At 34.9% G+C, this 24200-nt stretch overlaps 1 protein-coding gene and 2 long non-coding RNA genes across 4 annotated transcripts in view; 1 reads left to right on the forward strand and 2 right to left on the reverse strand.

Moving 5' to 3' along the window:
• The window catches only part of LOC127069124 (uncharacterized), a 72571-nt gene that overhangs the window by 16375 nt on the left and 31996 nt on the right, over positions 1 to 24200 (reverse strand). The gene's annotated exons all lie outside the window — the stretch shown is intronic.
• On the forward strand, positions 7110 to 18701 carry LOC127069125 (uncharacterized). Its single transcript, XR_007783336.1, has 2 exons — positions 7110 to 7258; positions 18289 to 18701. It is a non-coding gene; the product is annotated as an uncharacterized LOC127069125 (long non-coding RNA).
• On the reverse strand, positions 12269 to 16033 carry LOC127069126 (uncharacterized). Its single transcript, XR_007783337.1, has 3 exons — positions 15803 to 16033; positions 14220 to 14852; positions 12269 to 12593 (listed from the first exon to the last, which is right to left on the reverse strand). It is a non-coding gene; the product is annotated as an uncharacterized LOC127069126 (long non-coding RNA).

Consider the following 24200-nt stretch of genomic DNA (forward strand, 5'->3'; position numbering starts at 1 on the left):
TTTCATATGTATTACGCGCGTCAATATGCGTTATAACGTAATTTATCGAGCAAACAATAAGCAGCAGCTTTTACTTACCTACTATTGCAACTATACAATATTTAACGTCAATAAAGAACGCAATCTATAGATTCGTTGCTTCTTATTTATCGCATATATTTTGTTACACCCTCGGGTTTTCAATGATTATTCGAACGATTTCAAAAGCCGATTAAACCTTATCGAACATTTTTTAAGCTGATCTTCCTTTCTCCTTTCTTTCTCTTTTTTTCTCTTCAACCCAGCAAATTACGTGCTTAGATCGTAACACTGCGAGACTTAATTAGACGATAAAGAGTCTCCGCAAAGGTGTAATCGATTTTTAATATCTTCCAACGACTCTTCCAACGACTCTTCAATCGTCTTAGAAACTAAATCGTTCTCGATATTAAATCGTTCGATATGAACTTCTATTTATAGTCAGCAACATTAATGAAAAAAAAAAAACTGCTGATATAAAAAGCAATTTTTTATCTCGTATATACGTAAATATTAATCAAAGAAAGAGAAGAAGAATGAGAGATAGAGAAAGATAAAGAGAGAGAGAGAGAGAGAGAGAGAGAGAGAGAGAGAGAGAGAGAGTAAAGAATGTAAAAAAAATAAAGAAAAAAAAAAAAAGAAGAAAATGTCGAAAAATCGTTCTTCACTTCTACGAAAATTTTTCGTCCTTTTCTCTTTTTCACTCTTTCTCTTTCTCTCCTTTCGTCTATGTATTTCTTCTGTGGTCGTAGTGGAATTAAAAATTCGAAACACGATTCAGAGAACTGAGCGTAGTGGACGCCTATGTACGGTATTTGTGAATGGAATCAGCTGCCGCCTACGTGACCTTTATCGACGCTCGCCCGATTGTTTTGACTTTGATTACTACGCCACGGTGCATTGTCGTCGCTCGTGTTCCTTGCTTAACTTAAAATGTTAATGAAGAGTCCTCGAATTATATTCGATCGTTCGATAATTTATTTATCTTTTTTTCTTGCTTCACGTTTTCATTTAAATATTCGTCGTAAATACGAACGCTCGGTCATACGTTTTATTCGAATTACATTTGTCGAAATATCATCGATCATCGATCGAAATAAAATTTTATTTTTTTGAAGAAATAATTTCGTACGCCATACGAGTGAGTGAGATAAACGTATAAGAATAACACACGTCGAATTGTAAATTAGTTTCGCGTGGGAGTGCATTAAAAGAAATATACATCGTATCTTTTCGTGTACGTGAAACTGTGTAAAAGGAAAAAAAAAATATATATATATTTATCTTCAATTGAATAAATAGAAATGAATTCTTTTCGTTCTTTTCTTTTCCTCTTTCTTCCCCGTATAAAATTTCATCGAAGTGATACGTCTCTTTAAAACGACCCGAGTAAAATATCTATCTTTCTTTTTTCATACGTCTATAGAAAACAAAAAAGGAAATGAAACTTTGATACAGGCATTAATTCAGATATACATCTAATCACTTTGCACGATATTACATATATAGAAATTGAATTATCGTCTACACGCGAATACCGAACATTATTATCGAGGGATGAACGATAGTCGATCGTTAATAGAGATACTAATGACACTAATCGCGAGTTCGCAGGCCGTTCCTGATCGGAATATGTAACGTAAGACTCGTAGGGCGTTCACGGTACGTTACACACGTATGTTTATACGTATATGGCCGACGTCTGCTCGATAGTACAAGCGATAGCGTATTGATAACAGCAATTAGTGCTCTTTACATTCTTAGGAAGTGGTTACCGTAGGAAAAGCTAAATTAATAATATTGCTGATTATAACTCGTGCTTATTTCGAAACACGAATACGACTTTACTTTCCTTTTCTTTCCTTTTTCGCTTCAATCAAATTGTTATTAACGAATATCGATGGTCTTTTACTTATCAATGATTACTCGATACATTCATAAGTTTCATTAACGATATCTTTATAAATAAAAAAGAAAGGTGTATGACGAAATAAGAAATACTAAAAAAAAGAAAAAGAAAAAGAAAGAGAGGAAAATTGAAAGTCTTTCTCTCGACATACACAACATACTTATGTACATACATGAAAACGTTTCACTTTGGCAACCTCTCTCTCTCTCTCTCTCTCTCTTTTCTCCCGTGGTGAATCAAAGTCGCGGTGAGAAGCGACGATGCACTCGACATATTATGCATATGCACCGAATTCAAGGTCGGCGTTTGAATCGAGGTAAGACCGATGAGGAGGATGATGAGAATGTGGAGGAAGGGAGGGGAGAAGAAGGAGCAAAGAAAAAGAATGAAAAGAAGAAAAGAATGAAGGAAGGAAGGAAGGAACGAACGAACGAAAGAACGAACGAAAGAACGAACGAACGAACGAACGAAAGAACGAAAGAACGAACGAACGAAAGAACGAACGAACGAACGAAGGAAGGAAGGAAGGAAGGAAGGAAAGAAGGGAGTCGCGTCTGGCTCGCGTCTCGAAGGCTAGCTCGATCCCACACACGCGTGCCTTTCTCCTCCTCTCCCACCCCCATTCACCTCCTCCTCCTCCTCCTCCTCCTCCTTCTCCTCTTCCTTCGTCACAGTCACAGCCACCTCCACCACCAACTCTACCTCCACCTCCACCTCCATCTCCATCTCCATCTCCATCTCCATCTCCATCTCCACCTCCACCTCCGCCTCCGCCTCCGCCTCCTCTTTACGCGCGCGTCTCGTGAGTTACAAGCTTAGCGCGGAACGGTGCACGTGGGTGCACCGTATCGCATACTCTCCCACACCCACTATTACTCGATGCACGACGAACAACAACGCCTGTGTGTGGTGTAAAGTATTTTTATTTTGTTTCGTTCTGTTTCTTTTTCTCTTTTTCTTTTTCTTCTTCTTTTCCTTCTTTTTCTTTTTCTTCTACTTTTTTCTTCCTTTCTTTGTTCTTCCTTTTGTTCTTCTTTTTCTTTTTCTTTTTCCCATCACGATTTTCCATTGATAATCGTAATCTTTTGTAATCGTTATAAGCGATTGAATAATAATACGGCTCGAGCATAGGTTCGCCATTCCAGGGAATATAACGATATTGTAAAGAGCAAAGTTGAAGGAATATTTATATTTATTTGTTGGATATTCTTGTGTCTTTTGTGAAATATTTTGTTCGATTAATATTATATAAATTGTTCCTTTCTTTCATGGTTTCTTTTTTTTTTGTTAAGACTATGCTTCGAAGTACATACGCGTTTGTTAGTTAGGATAGAAAGGAATCAGGAAAAGGAAGGATCTTGCAGAGGATCGTGTCCTTCGAGGAAATCAGAAGATCGCGTGTGTCTCATTCGCACCGTGTGGACCTGTCATTGTCCAACCCGTAAATCCCTTTCCCTTCTGGTTCTTAACTAAGTAAATGATATATTATATCGAACGTGAAGGCACTCACGGCGTGTATGTATATATGTATGTATGTATGTATGTATGTATGTACGAATGTACGTCATCGAAATGAAAATTAATCGAAGGATCATAAGCGTGGTAAACTGTATAGCTAAGGAAAAGAAATAAAAAAGAAAAAGTAAAGAAAATAAAGAATATAAATAACAAAAAAAAAAACAACCACCACTTTCGTTTCGACAATTTTTTCTTCCCTCTACAATCCTACAATTTGTCGACGATCATTAAGATTAAACGATTTTAAAACTCAATGACTTATTTTCAAGACCATTTAGAGATCTCGTAACTGAGACTCGATCGATTTTATAACAATCTTGAAAAAGAAAAGGAAGGAGATAAAAAGGAATAAATTATTTGAAAAATCAGCTACGAACTCCTATATCTTAGGAACTACTAGTTCGAAACTTTTTTAGGAACATTCTGTGTCGATAATAATAAAAGAAAAAAAAAGAAAAGAAAAGAAAGAAAAGAAAAAAAAGAAAAACTCAGAATTGATCGACGAGCATCGGAACTTGTTTCCCGTTTCTCTTTCTTCTCTTTCGTGTTGACAATGTTGATTTAAAAAAGAGAAGAGAAGAAGAGACAGAGAGAAACAGAGAGAGAGAGAGAGAGAGAGAGAGAGAGAGAGAGAGAGAGAGAGAGAGAGAGAGACAGAAAAAAAAGAAACAGGAAAAAGAAAAGAAAAAAGAAAAGAACAGAAACGTTAGAACGGAAGATCTGCTTTTCGGTGAATGAATCGAAAAATTTTCTTCAGCATTTCTTTCAAATTTCGTCGCTCGAAGCTCGCTCCCCCGGCAAGCCAATATTTATTTAACAACTTCCCATTCATCATCGTATCTTTCCTAATTTATTTGGGCATTGGAATGTCGTGAAACGTGCGTCGCCCTTCTTTATCTCTTTCTCTCTCTCTCTCTCTCTATCTCGACGGAGGACTCGACGAAGGTAGAAAAAGAAAATGAACAAGAAGAAGAACAAAAACAAAAAGAAGGACAAAAACAAGAAGAAGAAGAAGAAGAAGAGAGGAGGATCGCCTGTCCGAGCAAACAAGAATCATAAATAATTAAAGTAGCGTTTCAGTTCCTTAATCGGATTCCCTTCGAGTTGTAAGATACGATAAGTACGTATCGGCAATAAAGTTGCATCGCGTTACTTTCGGGAACCGGTCGAACGGTTGCACCCTGCACACGCCACACCAAATTTCAAATAAAAAGCTACTTTTGCCCGAACCAGCCGCTTTCCCCGTATGTAATGACGATAGAAAGAGAACTGGGAGGAAAAAAAAGAAAAGGAAGAAGAAAACGAAAAAGAGAGGAAAGAAAAGAAAGCATACTAGTCGACAATGTCTTTTCTTTTCTCTTTTTTTTTTTTTCTATTTTGTTTGATTTATTTGTTTGTTTCTTCTTTCTCCTTTTGGCTTTTTTTTTTTTTGACTCTACATTGTGGCTCAAAAATCGTCCCAAACGATTTTGCGAAATCGATTGCTGATTTTTTTTCTTTTTTTTTTTTTTCTTTCTTTTTTTCTCATTCTTTTCTTTCGCCGACGAGCTAAGCTGGGAATTTAATGATTCCGAACAGAAATGTACGATTAACTTTTCGGCCCTTCGCCCATCTTCTCTTATTGCTTTTTATTTCGCACTTTTCTTTTTTTTTTGTATTAGTAAAGAGGAATGAGAAAGACAGAAGGAAAGAAAGAAAGAAAGAGAGAAGGAGAAAAAAGATGAGAAAATATTTAAATAAAATGATCGTGTGTTTACAATGAACGTCACGTTACTTCCGCGATTTCGAGGTAAATAATTCCGTGGAATGTAATGACGTCACATCCGGAGTCTCGTTTTTCACGGCGTGCAGTCAGGAACGAGAAGAAGAAGGAAAAGAAGGAGAAGAAGGAGAAGAAGAAGAAGAAGAAGAAGAAGAAGAAGAAGAGAAAAGGGACAAAGAGCTCTCTCGCTGCAACTGCAATCGTATGGAGGTATTAGAAGACTCTCATGAAGTATGTGTTGCATCGACAACTGCAGCACGAACTTCTCTTCTTAAAAAACGCTTTTGCATTCGACAAAGACGACTCATAATTATTACATTCGATCGTTATTTCATGTTATGACAAAAGTTAGATTTGTTATTACGTGACTCGATGAGTATTAACATATGTAATATGATGTATACATATTAGACAGGATATGTATATACTTTTTTCCTTTAAATTTGTTCGATATGATTTCTTTCAATAATTTTTCTAATCGACAGTGATTTGATCACACGACAGAAGTAAATAATATTCGTAAAAGCATATATAATAAGATCGAGTCGTTTTTGATCGAATATATCGAATTAATTCGATAAAGAATTATTTAATATTATTTGTCGTGAACTCGTAAAGGAAATCTATTATATTTATCCCATTAATCTTTCGATAAAAGGTTATCCACCATAACAAGTACCGCATAAGTACTTACGTGCGCCACGATATCTAAAGGTAATCGAGGAACGGGGCGAAAATAATGCCCGATGGCGACGAAACATTTGGCGGCCGTGACTTATCACCGTGGAACATCGACTGGAATGTATCGTAATTTACGAGCAGAAAGCAAAAGAGAAAGAGAAGAAGAGAAAAAGAGAAAGAGAGATAGATAGACACAGAGAGAAAGAGAGAGACAGACTATGGAAAGGGAGACTCGACGAGTCACCCTCCAAGTTCCTCTCTCTCTCTCTTTTGTTCTTCGTGCGAAAACGCTTGCATGTATTCGACACTCCACCCACGCCTTTCTCTTCACGCCATATTATTGTTACTTTTCGAATGGAAAACTCTACCGTCATATGGGAGACCATTAACGATTCCCTCGACACCATTAAATTCACTCGGATAGTAAGGTTTTCTCTCTCTCTCTCTCTCTCTCTCTCTCTTTTTCTTTTTTTTTTCCTCGACAGGACTCGCTGAAACAATTCCAATTAACGCCCCATCGAACTTGACGCATCCCAATTAGCCTTTATTTTTTGTTCTTCCCAATTAGTGAATTTTATCGACCTTTAGATATCCCTTTTCCTTCGAATTTATATCCGAGTACATCGGACAATTTTTGATCGTGCAATCATTCGATTTTTATTATGAAAAAAATCATTTGTATATATATACGTGTGTGTGTGTGTGTATAAATATTTGATTAATAAAGATAAAAGAGATAAAAGCATGCAAGGTTGATAAAAAAAAAAAAAAAGAAAGAAAGAAAGAAAAGAGAAAGAAAAATAACGGAATAATGAACGTAATAAAACTAAAGGCTAATTAATGGAAAAGATAAAAGTATAAATTTAAAGCAAATATTAAATACTTCATTTGCCAAATGATCTCGATTGTCGAAATGATCAACAAAATTTTTTTAAATATTGGATTGAATTAAAAAAGGTCAATAATAACGATAATGAACCGTAATGACGTAAAGAGATAAAAATTCATGGAAATGAACAAATATGAACAAGCTTGATTTGTTTCTTCTTTCTTTCTTTCTTTCTTTCTTTCTTCTTTTCTTTACTTTTTTTCCAACACGAAAACAACCCCGTTATTAAATTTGACAGAAGAAATTCGAACGAAGAAAACCATGAAAGATTAACTTAATTTTGTTTACCAATCGTAAACCGCACATTCGGTTTGCATAAGAATGATCGAAGAGGAAGGCGTCATACTACTCGCAATTAGTTCGATCGATCGATCTTTTTGCAGTTGTTAGAGCCGACTCGAGACATCGTTCCTGCACACGCAACGACTCTCATACGTGTCGAGAATGAGTATGATTCAAATCGGATTAAACCACCTACCATGTGAGTGCCGCAGACGAGAGACACGTCGAATATATTGCTTTGATCGAAGTCGTGATGGAATTTTCTTGTGTGTGTGTGTGTGTTTGTTTGTGCGTATATGTTTTTCGCGTGTGTGTTTTCGTACGTATAGATCGCGACAAGATCGTCTATTAAATAAAAGAAACAGTCACGTCGATGTTAGAATTATTAGGACACACGCGTGATATTATTTAATTGTAATAATTTCGTACGAATTAAAATCGGATTGTTAAAAGTGAAGAAAAAAGTTGGACAAATATCGCGCGCGTGTGCGTTGATCAAGAAAAGATTATCGTATATCGCAGATAATTTGTTTCTTTGAAAATTTCAATGAGATCATTTTTAAATACACATGTAATCGTATCGGGAATCGATTACGTAAATCGCAAGGAGGGAATTTATAAAAAATATTCAGATATCGATATTAGATCGATTAGATTTGGATTTTTAGAAAAGTTTGATAAAGATCTCCATTGGATCGATCGTTGAATAGATCCTAAGGAAATATTGATAACGCATAGAAAAATATTTACAAATAAAATCTAAAACTGCATGGAACGTTAAATAGGATCGTTAGCAAATTTGATAAAAGACTCGTTGATCGATCATAACAAAAAAAAGAAAAAAGAAAAAAGAACAATGTAATGAATACGTAATAACACTCGCGTTCAGAGACGAATTTAAATACTGATCGAGTATACGTACGTATTAAAAAATATAATAATGTTGTAGCAAAATCGATTCGACGAGAAACGATTGCTAGGACGACGTTAAAAAAAAAAGAAAAAGAAGAGGAAAAACACGAGCAAGGAGAAATTAAACAAAAAAAAAAAAAGAAACGAAAAGTGAAAAAATAAAAAAAAAATTACGAAAGAATCGAGAACAGCTGTTGAGTATGTAAGCGTAGGAGAACGTAATACGTTGAGTTTATGCGGACCAACGCAAAGAAGCTGATTCCACGTCGCGAGAACACGTGTCCAGACTGACAAAAATGCAGATACATTATATCTTGCTGTTTTTTGTTCATTTCTTTCTCCTCTTTCTTTCTTATTTTTTTCTATTTTCTTTTCTTTCCTTTACATATTTCCTTTTTATCTTCCTCTTTCTTTTTGTTGTTTTTTTTTCGTTTTCTTTTTGGAGAGTAGCACGCAAAGAAAGTTTCCAAGGCTCGTACGAAAGTGCATTCTAACAAGAGAGAACGCGTTTCCGTTCTGTGATGTCGAAAGAAACTGGAGGAAAAAAAGAAAAAGAAGGAAAGAGAGAAAGAAAGAAAGAAAGAAAGAAAGAGAAAAAAAAATCGAGCACGTGCACCATAAAGTACGAACATTTTTCATCTCCTTTCTTTATCTCTCTCTCTTTCTCTTTTTCTCTCTCTCTCCCCCCTTCTTTTTTTATCTCCTCGACTCTATTTCTCTTAATTTTACAAAAGATAAATCGAGAACAACGAGCTCTTACGAGTCAGTACGTTTGAATTTCTCGCGCTTTCACGATGATCTATAAAACCTCAACGTAAACCGTAAAAACATGTAAAAGTCGCTTACGATATAACAGAAAAGAAGAAAAGAACATATATATATATAAACCTCTATGCGCATACACATGCATGTATAAAAATACCTATGAAAAAAAAAAAAAGAAAAAAAACATAGATACATATACCCATTCAAAATAAAATAAAAATACAAATAAAAATACAAATACAAAAGGAGGATAAATCGAGAACGAGTCTTTCGAAATCTTAAATTTCCCGCGTTTACGTAATCCCACCCATTTCGATACGATCTCCACTTTTTCTCGCCATTATCACCCTCTAACCCTCCCCTCTCCCCACTTACTCCTCCATCTCACGCCTCTCTCGTCTTCTTTCCCTTCCCCCACGTCGTACTATATCATAAATTTCATAAGAGACCCAAATATCAGTGCCATATAATTTATCATCATCTTTTTTTCCGAACATTTAACATCTCCTCCTTCTCCTCCACCTCTTCCTCATCCCCTCTCCCCGTTTCTTCTCCTCTTTCCTTTTTCCTCTTTATCGTAGTGAAAGCGTGTCCCCTCGCTTACGGAGAAAACTTTAATGAATGAAATCGACTTTATCTCGGGCCATACTCGAAATAAACTTTCTTGCGAGAAGGAAAGAGATTCCTAATAAAAGAAAAGAGATGGACGAACTAAGAAAGAAAGAAAGAAAGAAAGAAAGAAAGAAAGAAAGAAAGAGAAAAAGAAGACGCACACACGACAGAAATAACACGCACATACGCGCGCGCACACGTAAAGAAGCGCATAAAAGAACGTATAAACTCACAGTCGGAGTCGTATCCGCCTAAGCTAGAGGGACCGTCTCTCCTTCTTTCCCTCCTTATCTCTCTCTCTTTCTCTCTTTCTGTCTCTCTATATATCTATCTCTATCCCTATCTCTATCTCTCTTTCTATGTTCAGCCGTTGTACACACTCGCTTGCATATGTGCACGAAGCGTAAGAGGAAAGGGCTATCTTGGAAGGGGATTCATTCATAAATGCTCGAGCGAAGGCGTCAATGGATGCGCCTGTGAACGAGTGAGACGCATATATAACATATATATATATATATATATATATATATATCTTTCTTTCTCTTTTTCTCTTTTTCTCACTCACTCACTCACTCACTCACTCATTTCATCTTTCTCGCGCTCGTTCTGTTCTTTCTACCTTCTCTCTCTCTCTCTCTCTCTCTCTCTTTCTTGGTAGCTCTATCCTTCTTTATCCTTCTCTTACTTAACTCTTGCCTCCTGCATCTTCTTCTTCTTCTTCTTGCTCTTCTTCTTCTTCTTCTTCTTCTTCTGCGTTGAAGCGAGATCAACTTTGTATCTTCTATCTCTCTTTTTCTTTATCTTTCGTCTCTTACTCTCTTTTTCTCTTTATCTCTCTCTCTCTCTCTTCTCCCACTTCGAGTTCGTGAGTTGCATAGTTCACCGGCTTCCTCTTCTCTTTCTTTCCGTTTGTGTATATGTGCATACGCGTAAATACATTTATATGCGTGCGTTCGTAAAGTTACAAATACCACGATATATATATATTTATATATATATATATTATATATATGTGTGCGTGTATATATATATATATATACATGCAGTCTCTGCTGCAACTCTGAAACTCGCTGGACGTTAGGAATTTCATGATGCAGGTGCAACCTCCCACCATTTTATTTCTTTCGCTCTTAATACGTAACATCGTTTTATAAGGGTGATTGTAATTTGACGTGGGGGTGTCTTCTCCTCTTTCTCGTTTTTTAAATCTTCGACGAATTTATTTGTTCTTCCTCCCTGGTTTATAGCTTTTATTTCTTTCGAGGGATTCTCTAATGTATACACGCGTATATTTCTTATGTTTTTCTTTGAAAATGTCTAAGTATGTAACGCATATGTTAGCGTGATTGTTAATCCTTCTTTTACTTATACATAAATATATACATATATATATATATGTATATGTATGTATATACGTACATATATATACATATATATATATGTGTGTGCATGATTTATACAAATAATGTATTAATAAAAGGAAATGCACTGAACGTTTATTTTTTTATTTTTTTATTTTTTTCTTAATAAAACGGGAATGAAGTCGGAATCTAAAACGGAATCTTGTTTGATTAAATATTTTTTTTATCTAAGCGTACCTATGTATACACGCGTTCCATTCGTAGCAGATGTAGCAGGTATAACACAAAAATGCGATCAAGAAAAAAGAAAAATAGTTTTCAAAATCGATCTACGATTATTTTCAAGAAATAAAGTAAATCTTGGAATCAGGTGCGGCTGGTATGTACGCATACGGAGGATATCGTATAAAAAGTATTAGAATAAATATGGAGTAAAATCAACTATAATGTTGCAATACAAGGCGTGGTATATATACTTGCGTATACATATACACGCACATATATATATATACAAGGTGACAACAAACACATTTTAAATAAATCATAAATTATAGTTTCTATAAAAAAGTTATTACATACACATAGCCAATACTATCGTAATTTAATCAATATTCGAATAAAAAAAAAATCAAAGAATCTTATTCAAGATTGTCCATCATAGTCGAAAGTAACAAAAACGTTTCAAACGTTCGTGTCGGACGAAACACCCTATATATAAGTATAATACTGAATGAATAAAAAATTATTAAGTCCTTTCGAAAAAATCAATTACATATTACTCTTGCTCATCGAATCAAATCGTTCTTCGAAGGTTTTCTCTTTCTCAAATTGTAAAAATGGATTATATAAGAGGGTAAGTAATTTTGATTCACCCAGTATAATATATAGTATGTAAACACGTGAAAGAGATGATACAACGGAGTACAAACGCAAACTCTGGCGATACTACTCGGTAAACTCTCGCTTGCAACAGCTTATCTCGTGGCCCTTACGAGTAATTTCATTTATGGAATGATTTCTCAATGACGATCATCGATATACCTACGTGCTTTATTGCTTTTAAATCGAAACTCGTTACATAACGTTGTTCGTATATGTAAGTCATCATCGATTGAACTCTCACACACACACACACACACATCGTTGCTAATTTTGATAATTTTTGACGAATTTCATGCGAAATAAATTCCCACACATATGTATGTATCTTCGTCTGCAAGATTTCAAGCAAAATTTCTTTCTTCTACTTCTTTTTCTCTTTGTTGTTGTTGTTGTTGTTTTTATGACTATATTGTATACAATGTTCTATTATTATTACTCGCTGTTGTAACAATGTCTACGTCACTCGTAGTTTGCGATCGATAAGAAAAGTAGAACATACGTGTATATGTACATAGTAGTAGCGATAGCAATGAGATTATTGATTGGTTCTTTAAGTTGATATATCGTTTTTTTCTTTTTTTTTTCATTTTTTCTTTTGTAATTATTGAAAGTTGATTCCTACTACACGCATACGATATCGTGATATCAAAAGAGAGAGAGAGAGAGAGAGAGAAAGAAAGAGTTTTGTATTATTTATGTATTAATATTATCTCTCATATGATATGTTATATAATTATTATTCCAAGTATCAAGTATTGTTATAGAAAAAAAATGTACGAGTAACGAAACGAGTTACGTGTCTCTCTCTCTCTTTCTCTCTCTCATTGACAAACTTTTCGATTAATCGATTAATTAAACTTTCCTGGACGTGTACGAACGTGCGTTCGGGCGATTTGACACTCCGTTCTGGTTACGTTGATATCTCGAGTAATGGCGGATATGATCGATCGATCGATCGAGAGGCCGACCCTCGTAATATTTCAACTTACGATATATCTATGTCTGTGAACACGAATAAAAAAAAGAAAAATGTAGAAAATAAGAAGAAAATATCATTCTCTCTCTCTCTCTTTCTCTCTGTCTTTCTCTCTCTCTTTTGTGATTGGTCGAATGATTGGACGAACAGATGGTACGTAAGTATGTATCTCGTTCGATAAACGGATTATGCGACGTTTATGTATTAATCCTTCTTATATTTCATCCATGTAAAATTAATTTATCTTTTATTTCCTCTCTTAATGTAGTCTCTATGGTAGTCTTCTTTTAAAATATTATTATTATACAATACATGAGTATATATATATATATGTATGTATGTATGCATGTATAGCTACAAATATAGAACACGTGATTGGTATGCAATAATAACACTTACGATGACTTTATTAGACGATCGAATTGAAACGATGATACCTTGTATTATCTCGTGTTATCGAAACGCGTTTCTGCATATCAACAGGTCTCTTTTCGAATCTATTAACATCATTCACGAATATATATATATATATATATATATATATATATATATATATATATATCGTACTCGAGATATACATATCCACATACTTTACGTTTAATCGATGACAATTTTAACCGATCGAAACTTTATACACTCGAGTGTTTTATATATTCCAAGTAATTTTCCTTCTCATTTTATCCGTTTAATGCATTATTGTTAACAATAATTTTATTGAATAAATTACTGAATGAATTAATAAATCTAAAGATATAATTATCTATGAATCTTTGTGAAGAGTAAAGATATCTATGAATCTTCGTGGATCTCCGAATCTTTAAATTTATATTTAACTAAAATGAATATAACTTCCTTTTTCTTCTTATAACTTCTGAGAGGTTCATTTTCAGGTGTCCATACGATAAAAATAAAAAAATGAAAAAAGAAAAAAAGAAATACACGACTAAAGAATCTAATAAATCGAAAACAGGTATAACTCTTTCGAAGAATATCTAATAATTACATGCGTACGTATATTACGCATATTGAAAGATATAGCGAAGGGAGGAAGAAAAAAATAGAAAAAAAATAAAAAAAAAAAAAAAAGAAACGATGTGGACGGTTTAATTTCAGCTCGGTTTACCTTCGTTCGTTCGTTTTAATAAAGTTTGATAACACGTTCGAGTTTATCATCGACGACTGACAGAGAGAGAGAAAAAGAGAGAGATAGGAAAGAGACACAAGGGGCAACCGCGTTAAAAAAGTACATATCGAACTGCTCGTAAACGTGTGCGTCGCCAGAACGTTCTCTTCTTTATCTATTATGTTTCCTACCGATAAAGGAGCACTCGCGTTAGAAGATAGACGTTGAGCCTAATGGCTACGATGTTCTTAACTATTCCTCGCGTGGGAATACAAATCGACTACATTTATATATATATATATATATATTTATGTATACATATATTATATATACTTATGTACGCATATATATATTTATATGTACATATATTATATATTTTTATGTATGCATCTATATATATATATTTGTGCGTATATATATATGTGTATTTATTTATCTATGCACATATATATATATATATATATAGAGAGAGAGAGAGAGAGAGAGAGAGAGAGATATTCTCTTCTTCGCATTTATTATTTTCTTTCACCTAGTTTTCTCTTCTTATTTTTCATTTCTTCTTCTTTCGATGTTATTACCAATCAATGTCGTCGTCTTCGATGTTGTTGTTGTTGTCGTTGTTGTTATGGTTATTGTCGCTGCTACGCTTCTATTCTTCTTCGTACGATACGTATATCTATTTCTTAATTTTTATTCGATTAAATTCAACTAAAGTTCTATCTAAAGTTTTATTATATCATATAGATATGTTGTCGTAAATGAATTTTTGCGAGTATACGTAATTATTATAAAATTCTATATAAAATGGATTACAAACAAGACGACTTAAGAATTCTACGCTATCGTTATTAATCAATAGACAAAAGAAACGATATATCTATAGACGAACATTCGCAGAGAGGGTAAACATACGATTTAATACCGAAAGAGATCGTCGGTCCTAAAAGTCCGAAAGAGAAATATTAATAACGAAAAATAATAAAGTATGCGACAACGTGATAAAAGAAGGGTGTATCTCGTTAGACGCGTGACAGGATTTTCGTTCCAATCTCCATTACGGTAAAAGAGAAAGAGATAGATAGACAGAGAAAAAAAAAAGAGAGAAAGAAAGAGAAAGAGAAAGAGAGACGTTGGTTGTTGCACGTTGCTCCTTTGAGGATACCTAAAAATTTATGAAGCTTATTCGAGAAAATCCTTCGCTTGCTACGAGATTATGCAGTTAAAGAGACCAAGTGACAATAAACGAGAATCGAGATGAGAATATTTGAGAATCGCCGTGTCTCTCTTCTCTTCACGGAATGTCGATCGTACGGGGAGAACGAGGAAGAGAGAAAAAGAGAAGTATGAGAAGGATACCGGAATTAAATGAGTATGAGAGAGAGAGAGAGAGAGAGAAAGGGAGACGAAAGATGGGGAAGAGAAAGGGAATGGAAGGGCGGTGTACGAGAGCGGCTTATTTCAATATTTTAAGCGCACTCCGGGGTATCACGCATACCACCGAGTGGACGGCTAATATTTGAAGCGGACCACAAACGCCGCCCTTTTGCACGAGGAATGAGAAAACGGTATAAAGAGAAAATGATGATAGCGAGTAAGTAGACGAGAAAGTCTCTCTCTCTTTCTCTTTCTCTTTCTCTTTCTCTTTCTCTCTCTTTGTATATATATATATGTATGAATGAATATATGTATGTATGGATTTGTTATGTGTGAAAAGAATGAGATAGATGAATAAGAAAGATTATAAGAGAAAGAGATAGATAGAGAGAAAGAAAGAGAAACGTAGTAGCATTAATAATGATAGAAAACGTACGTGTATGTGTATGAAAAAGAATGAGATAGATGAACGGGAAAGAGTATGAAATAGAGAGAGAGAGAGAGAGAGAGAAGAACGTAGTGGACATTAATAAACGATAGAAAACGTACATGTGAAAAAGAATGAGATACGTGAACAAGAAATAGTATGAAACAGAGAAAGAGAGATCTAACGAACATTAATAAATATGTATGATAGAAAATATATGCGTATGTTTCTGTGAAAAAGAATTAGATGAATGAACGAGGAAGAGTATGGGATAAAAGATTGTTTAAAAAGATCGTTTATAAAATACGTACTCTGTTGCGTCGAATTAAACGATTAATTCTATATTACTCGGGAGTAAATTATATATACGTATTAACCAAACGAGAGTTTAAGACGAACTGAAGCCACGACCTTCTCCTCTCTCTTACGACTACAAAGGAATTGGGATACTATTTGTTTATTTATCGATATAGATCACATTGATTCTAAGAACGACGTGACCTAGAGAGACCGTGACTCATACGTATCGTCGCACAAAGATCGTACACATTATTTATATCTCTTGAAAATTCCAACCCAATTTAACAACAATGAAACAATTGATAACAATCGTTAAAACGAAATATGAAATAATAGATAGTAGTATGGGACATTTATAATAAGACGAATTAAATAAAACGGGTTCGAATATCTCATGAGTGATAATATTCGAGCAGATTTTTAATTCTTCTTTTATCTTTTTCTTCCCTATAATCCTGTTATTAACATACTATTGTATGACGTTTTTTTACGATTGAAATATGGAATATATATATATATACACACACGTACGCACGCACGCACACGTATTAAATAAATTTAAGATTTCTCTAATTTCTTTTTCTTTTTCTTTTTTTTTTTAATGAAGAATTTAAAGAATGAAACGTACAAACGTGAGATCATAATATGAGAAATTTGCTACGGCGAGAAATATAAAAATGAAAGAGATAGTGATGAGATGAACAAATAAAATAAAAGAAAAGAGATGGACGATAAAACAAAGGAAAAAGAGAGATAAAAGAGAGAAGGAAGAAACTCGAGGTATGAATGTAGAAAACAAATGATCCTCTCTCATTTCGGTCCATGATCTCTCTCTCTCTCTCTCTCTCTCTCTCTCTCTCTCTGTAAAAACAGGTTATGGGGGAAGGTGCGGCTCTTTCTTTATCACGAAGACCCGAAGATTGAGTCGAGCCAATCGCATCTGCGTTTTTCTTATCGTCTCGTTCGTCGCTCGCTTTACTTTAACATCGAGAAGCCGAATCGATCTGGCAAACCAATCGACCTAAACAAGATCACGGAAATGATCTTCCATGATCCAACTACCCCCACCATCGTCATCATCATTGCTATAACCAAGAGACCATACTCCATTTTGGTCTCTTCCAAGAATCAAAAAACATGTATTCTCGATTGACATAATTTATTTAAAACTCTTTCTCTTTCTTTCCCTTTCTATCGATCTATCTTCACGTCATTAAAATTATTTCGATTAAAAGATCACCCACATGGGATGAGTCAAAGCTTTCTCGATCGTATAAAAAATCTGAGGCTTTTTTTCTCAAGGACTCGTAGTTAGGCTCGCAGTTTTACAAGTCGGTCTTGCAATGGTACAATCTCGAAATGAAATTGGACCGAATGGTTTACAAAAATGAATGAACGTGTAAGCGATCGGAAAAAGAAGAAAAAAAGAAAAGAAAGAGAAGGAAGAGATTGAGAGAGTTGTCGCAGATTAAGCGATCGATTATTTTAGAGGGATAAAAAAAAAGAAAACGAAAGAGAATTTTTAAAGAATGGAAAAAAAGAAAGAAATGAAAGAGGAATTAAATAATCGACAAGTCCGCGGAAACGAAAATAGAAAAAAACAAGATGACTGATCCGCCATTCGCGTTGGTTGGTCCACTGAAAAGGGAAAGAGAGAGAAAGAAAGATTATTTCGCGCACACATTCGGCTTTCGATCTTTGAAATTAAATATCCCCACCGTGGTGGAAACTTGAAACGATCCTTTAGTTTTCGTCCGGCGCTCTCCTACGGACGGACGTTGCACAAGAGAAGTTTGGAAGTCGTTTTTGCGTAATACGAAACGTCCTCTCCTACCGTATATTCCCTCTGCTTGGTATCGCTTTCGGTTTGTACCTTTCTCCTCTCCTCGTCGTAGGACCTTTAAGATTCTTCGGAACCGATCGTATACAATGTATGTACTATGTATACAATATATACGTATATATACACGTAGGAAAGAGAGAAGCTGCGATGAATGAAAATAAAGGAGAAGAGAAAAAAAGAGATGACTGATTTTTTGAACGAATAATTTTACATGTATGTATGTATGTATGTATGTATGTATGTATGTATGTATGTATGTATGACGTATAAATGAATGAATGTATGATTGTATAGCTAGATACAAATAGTTGGATGAAAAAAAAAGGATAGTTTAAAAAAAAAAAAAGAAAGAAAAAAGATTGTCTCGTATCGAACAACGAATATTTCAATGATGATGAAAGAAATTGAATTTATGCGTTTATGTTTATGAAATACAATTCTGTGATATTATGTAATCGAATAGAAATTGTTTTTCGCTCGATCGAGATAGAAAGAAAGAAAGGGAAAAAGAAAAGAAAAGAAGAGAAAAGAAGAGAAGAGAAGAGGACGGAACGATTCAAGTGTACCGAGTTTTTAATTTTACTTTTTTAAATTAAAAAAAAAAAAAAAAAAATCGCACATATTTTTTATTATTATTTCTTCTTTTAAATATAGATATATACGTAATATCGAAGAGGAATACGATCGAGTCTCGGAGTAGGGCCAGACCGATCCTGGCAGCACGTAATCGCTTAAAATAAGCTGCTTGACAATGAGACGGTCGCGATGAATGAGAGAAGGAGAGAAGATGAGGATAGGAAGAGGGAGCAGACGCAAAAAAAGGAAGAAGAAGAAAGAGGAGAAGGAGAGAGAGAGAGAGAGAGAGAGAGAGAGAGAGAGAGAGAGATACAAGCAACACTCGTTTTAATCCGTTGACTCTCCGGACACATCCCAGCTGATTTGTTCCACCATCTTTGGAAGACAAAAGAGCGTCATCGAGATGCGTACAAATATCTATATATCCATCTCTCTTTCTTATTAAAAAATTACTTAATGTGTATGCAGATAATATACGGATATTATATATGGACTCTCTTTCTTATTAAAAAGTTACTTAATGAAAAACAGAAAGACAGAGAGAGAGAGAGAGAGTTTTTTCGAACGACATTTGTCGAAAACGAGTAGACATTTTCTTTTCTTTTTTTTTTATTCCTTTGTTTCCTTTTTTCTTTCTTTTTTTTTTAAACGATAAATTAGCGTATCACTTTTAGCATGCGAGTCATTGAACCACGAATAAGATAGGGAAGTTAAGATCTGGGTCACAGCCAAAAAAGATCTGGGTCGCAAGTGCGGATCTTTGAAATATTCAAATACTTCAACTATCTCTCTCGTTATCCTTGTTTCCTTCTTTGTTCTTTATTTTCTCTTTATTTCTCTCTCTCTTTTATTAATTCTCTTCCTTCCTTTATTTTTATTTTTATTCTTATTTTCGTTGAATTTAAACGGAAGTTCATATCGAACTAGCTTTCACGCATCCATTTTCTTCTATAACATTTAAAAAGATAAAAGAAAGACGAGGAAAGTAACTTTTGAGAATGAAAAATCAAATTTGGAATTTTTATATCGTACCGGTGTAACTCCATTCTGTTTCTTTTTCTATTTCTCTCTCTCTTTTTTTTTCGAAAGAATAAATAAAAAATTTGTTAATCAATATCTGATAGAATTATTGTCATATTACTGTCGATAAATTGAAGATTAGAAATCCATAATAGAGATCGATAATCTTAATAGAAAAAAAAAAAAAGAAAAAGATATAAATCGTACAAAGATCGACGAAGAAGAAAAATGTTTATTAAAAAGTGACACGATGACGGACGTGCAAACAGGATTGACGGTAATGAAAGACGAGGGCAACATCCTCCTCGTCTGGCGGAGGAATTAGAAATTTTGATCGAATTAAAAGGAAAGAGAAATACATACGTACTTGCATATGTGTAAGTATTCTACGTACATAAGGAAAGTTACTAAAATAAACGAAGAAAAAGATAGTAGAAAGAGAGAGAGAGAGAGAGAGAGAGAGAGAGAGAGAGAAAGAGGAGGAAAGAGAAATGCTCGCGATAATAAGAGAATAAGGAAACGAGAAGGAAAGAGAGAGAGAGAGAGAGAGAGAGAGAGAGAGAGAGAGAGAGAAGTGTTAGAGGATTTAGTTAATTATATGAAAGATTGACAAAGATAGGATGATAGCGAACGTTTATATACATACAAGCACACGAGTGTGTGTAAAAGGAGCGATTTGCGAGAAATACACCTAAACTATTCTAGATTCACACCTATAAATATAAACAACATATACATACATGTATATATATGTGTGTGTATATATATAGATACAAATACATATATAAGCGTAAAGCTAACCAAATAGGAATTTGTATTATCTACGTATAAATATATATATATATATATATATATATATATATACATATATTTGTTTTTCCCCATATATGTAATGACTTCCATCTACATGTAAACGAATATGTTCTTATATGCATATGCTTTATACAAGTCACATATACACGTATACGTAAAACTAACTAAATACGACGTGTGTACGTTTATCTCTCCGTACGAATATACCTAATATATGTATATGTGAGTGTACACCCGCGCGCCTATATACGTAGGTTAATATCTCTGTCTCTTTCTCGCACTTTCTTCGGCCTCCGTGAAGTGGTTAATGGAACAATGGGAGGTGGAGACCCCGTGCTAACTCGAGGCCCCCGCAGTCAATGAATCTGCTGGCCTTTTCCCATGCCCGCGAGCACGAGAGAACGAACGCCTTCCCTCCTCCTCACTTTGCCACCACCATGTCTCTCTTTGCCTCTAGTCGATTTTATTAGCGTCTGACTCATTCTCCTTCTCTCTCTCTCTCTCTTTCTCTTTCTGTTTCTCTGTCTCTCTCTCTCTGACTATTTCTCTTACTCTCTTTTGCACTCTATGAAACTTGCTTCAGAAACTTGCTTCAGATCGTCTATTTCGATTCTGTCTTAATGGACAAACTTCTCCACGGACGAAAGATCCTTCGTACGCTTAATCTACTTTGATGATTTTTTTTTAAATATGTATATGTGTGTGTGTGTGTATGTGCACGTATTTTCCTCTTTGTCGTTTTCAATAGCAAAGCAAATTTGTTCGCATTTAATCGTATATTTCTTCTTTATAGATCCGCGCGATTGCAGAGTCACAATTAAATATTAATCCTATCAGAAGTCTTATCCCGAAAATTAACGAATACTCCGAGAGAGAGAGAGAGAGAGAGAGAGAGAGAGAGAGAGAAAGGGAACGAGATAAAAAAATGAAAAAAAAGAGGAGAAAAAAAAAGAAATGAAAAAGAGAACACAGGGTAAGAAAAAAAGAAGATAAAAGATTTCAGCCGAAGTAAAAGAATATTTTCTCACGAAGCTATTTACGAAAGCCGATTTATCGAGGGTGTAGACGATGGTACCAGAAAGAAAGAAAGAAAGAAAGAAAGAAAGAGAGAGAGAGAGAGAGAGAGAGAGAGAAAGAAAAAAAAATAAAAAAAAAAAGGTGTCGGTGTCCTTTGAATATCTCCATAGTCTCATTATTTGCAAATCCGATAATCGTCCTCCTCGGTCGTGCCTCGAGCCAGAATCTTCGCTCCTTCTCGTTTTCGTTGCATATTTTCAACAAAATGGAGCAGGAAGATAAAGAAGAAAGATAGTGCGAAGAAAGAGAGAAAGAGAGAAAGGGAAAAAGAGAGCGAGAGAGAAGGAAAAGGAATTCGAGAAGCACGGAATCGCGTGCTGTTCCTCCCGGCGATATTCTTTTCGGCCAAAGAACGTTCTTTCTCGATGGTGTTAGTGTTTATTGGCGTTGGTGTTAGTGATGGCGCGACAGCGGCGCATTTAGACCACCAGGCCCTACACTTTCGATCCACCTTGGACGGCTTCTCCGCCCTTTCATCCACATCGAGCCCTACCTTTCTCTTCCACTCACGTCTTCTCCTTCATCGCTGTTTCCTTCTCTCTCTCTCTCTCTCTCTCTCTTCTTCTTCTTCTTCTTCTTTTCCTCATCCTCATCCTCATCCTCCTCGTTCGGTAATTCCTGCGGGCGCATATTCTTCTTCGTCTTCGGCTTCTTCCGCCGCAGCTCTTCACCGACTCTACCTTTTCGTTCAATCAATGTACGGAGTATGGACGAAGGTCAAGGTTAAACGAGATCGATTATCAATTAGAATTATTCTTGAGACGTATCAGTCGTTGTTATTTTTATCATTGTTATCGTTATTTATATGGTTGTATTAATGTTTTATATCTGGATAAAACGTATCCTTGAAAATTCGATCGATCTGTGAAGGAGTGTGGATCATGGTCGACGTTGCAAGAGAAACTTTAGTTATAATCGTTTTGCATATTTCATTGTTTTGTTTCATATGTTCTTTATATATATATATATATATATAAATGAGACAGCGTTTAGCATCCTTTTACAAGAGATTCTACATCGAGCGAGAAAAGCATTCCGTTCTTTGCATGTAACTACACCTTGGCATCTTTCTCTCTCTTTCTTTCTCTCTGAATTTCTCTCGTTCTTTGCCGAAAGCGATTCGTGGAAAGAAGTAAGAGTAAGACTTATTTGGTCAGTTCATTTACGTCTCCTCCCTTAAGTTCGAGTTCCCTGAGACTACCGTCTTGTTTCAACGAGAGAAACGATACTTCTCTCTCTTTCTTATTTTTTGTATTTTCATACGAAGCATCCACACAATTTGTACAGAAGAAAAGATCAAGATAAAAAAATACGAGAGAAAAGAAACAAATATTACAAAGTTTACAAAAAAGCTCGTCGAAATCGATTGGGTAATTTATTTTGCGAAGAAATTTACGAAAATGTTTCGAATACTGAATAATAGGTCTTTCGAATGAAAGATTACGATATATTTTTTTACTAGTTTGCAAGGAAACGTAAGAAGGATGTTGAAAAGTTGACAAAAAGTAAAGGAAAAATTAATCCACGTTTAATTTCTCTCTGTCGTTCGATCCTAACGTAGATTTAGAAAGTCTGATTTATCGTTGGATCTTATCGATCTTATTTTATTACGATACAGAGTGTTATAATTTTAATAAGGATCGTTTCATGCAAAATTCAGATGTTCGATCTCGAAAAAGAATCTTATTATTCGGTGATTCTACATTATCTATGTCTATTTCTTTCCCTCTCATAAAAAAAATAGAGAGACGGAGAGAGAGAGAGAGAGAGAGAGAGAGAGAGCGAAAGAGTCTATGGAGGATGGCAATGTAACTCGAAGTAGGTATGTGAATAAAGTAATCATATCATTGTTATCCCGCTACATGAAGCTCACGCTGATCTGAATGCACCGGAAACGAGCATAAACGAGAGTTCGTGAATGTTAGAGAAAGAAAACACGAACTTGAGGATCCTGTTTATTCATCGAGAATATCACAGGATCAAGGGATTCACCTGATGATTACCAGTTATCTCTATCTATTTCGAACGAGTATTATGTATGACTGTATAATAATAATAAAAAAAGAAACAATATTCTTTTTAGAAATATTTTCTTTTAAAAATATTTTAATTTAGATTAAATCATCTATAATAAATAAATAAATAAATAAATAAATAAATAAATAAATATATATGCGTGTGTGTGTCGATTAAAAGAATATTATGAATCGATAATTATCACGTGTCAGAAATCAGCTGACGTTTGAATTACCTTCTACGAACTCTCGACGATTCAAATGTCAGCTGATCTGATATTGTTCGAATGTCAGTCTGGATAATCAATAAAAAAAAAAAAAAAAAAATAATAATAATAATAATGGGCGAATTTTATTAAAAAATTTTTATGGCCACGAGTCGAAAAGTGAGAGATCGAAAATCGGTTTCTCTCGAAGAACCGATCGAGAAAGATCAAGCGAAAGAGAGAGAAAGAGAGAGAGAGAATTTGGGTCCAGGCGTTTCCAGCATAGAATCTGAAACTCGATCCGGAGAATTCGGGGCCAGTACGATCGAAGCAAAAAGAAGGCCCGATATATCCTTTGATCCTACGAAGGAGCCGTTCTATATCTCTCTCTCTCTCTCTTTCTCTTTTACTCTCCCTTTACTCCCCCCGTTGTTCCTCCAGCACACACCATTCGTTGCAAGAGCTTTTGGGAAGGAAGAAGGACCTCCCTGGACTGTGGCTACCTCCATGGAGGTCCCGTTCTCCTTACCCCTCCTTCTTTCATCAGCGAAGAGAAGGAAAGAATCCTTATCCCTCTCTCTCTCTCTCTCTCTCTCTCTCTCTCTCTCTCTCTCTCTGTCTCTCTCTTTCTTATTCTATCTCTATCTCTCTCAAAACTATGGTAATAGTATTAGTACGGTGCACAGTCTACCATGATACCACATGTACGATGGTATTGGTGACAATGTTGATATCACTACGCGAAGATGAGAGTGTAGAATAATATATATATATATGTTTGTACGTATGTACTTATATACGTATATGTATTAGTGAGCTTTCGAAGAGAGGACAAGGTCTCCTTTTACTCTCTCAGAAG

Source organism: Vespula vulgaris, chromosome 14, assembly GCF_905475345.1.
Source record: "Vespula vulgaris chromosome 14, iyVesVulg1.1, whole genome shotgun sequence".
Taxonomy (NCBI): Eukaryota; Metazoa; Arthropoda; class Insecta; order Hymenoptera; family Vespidae; genus Vespula; species Vespula vulgaris.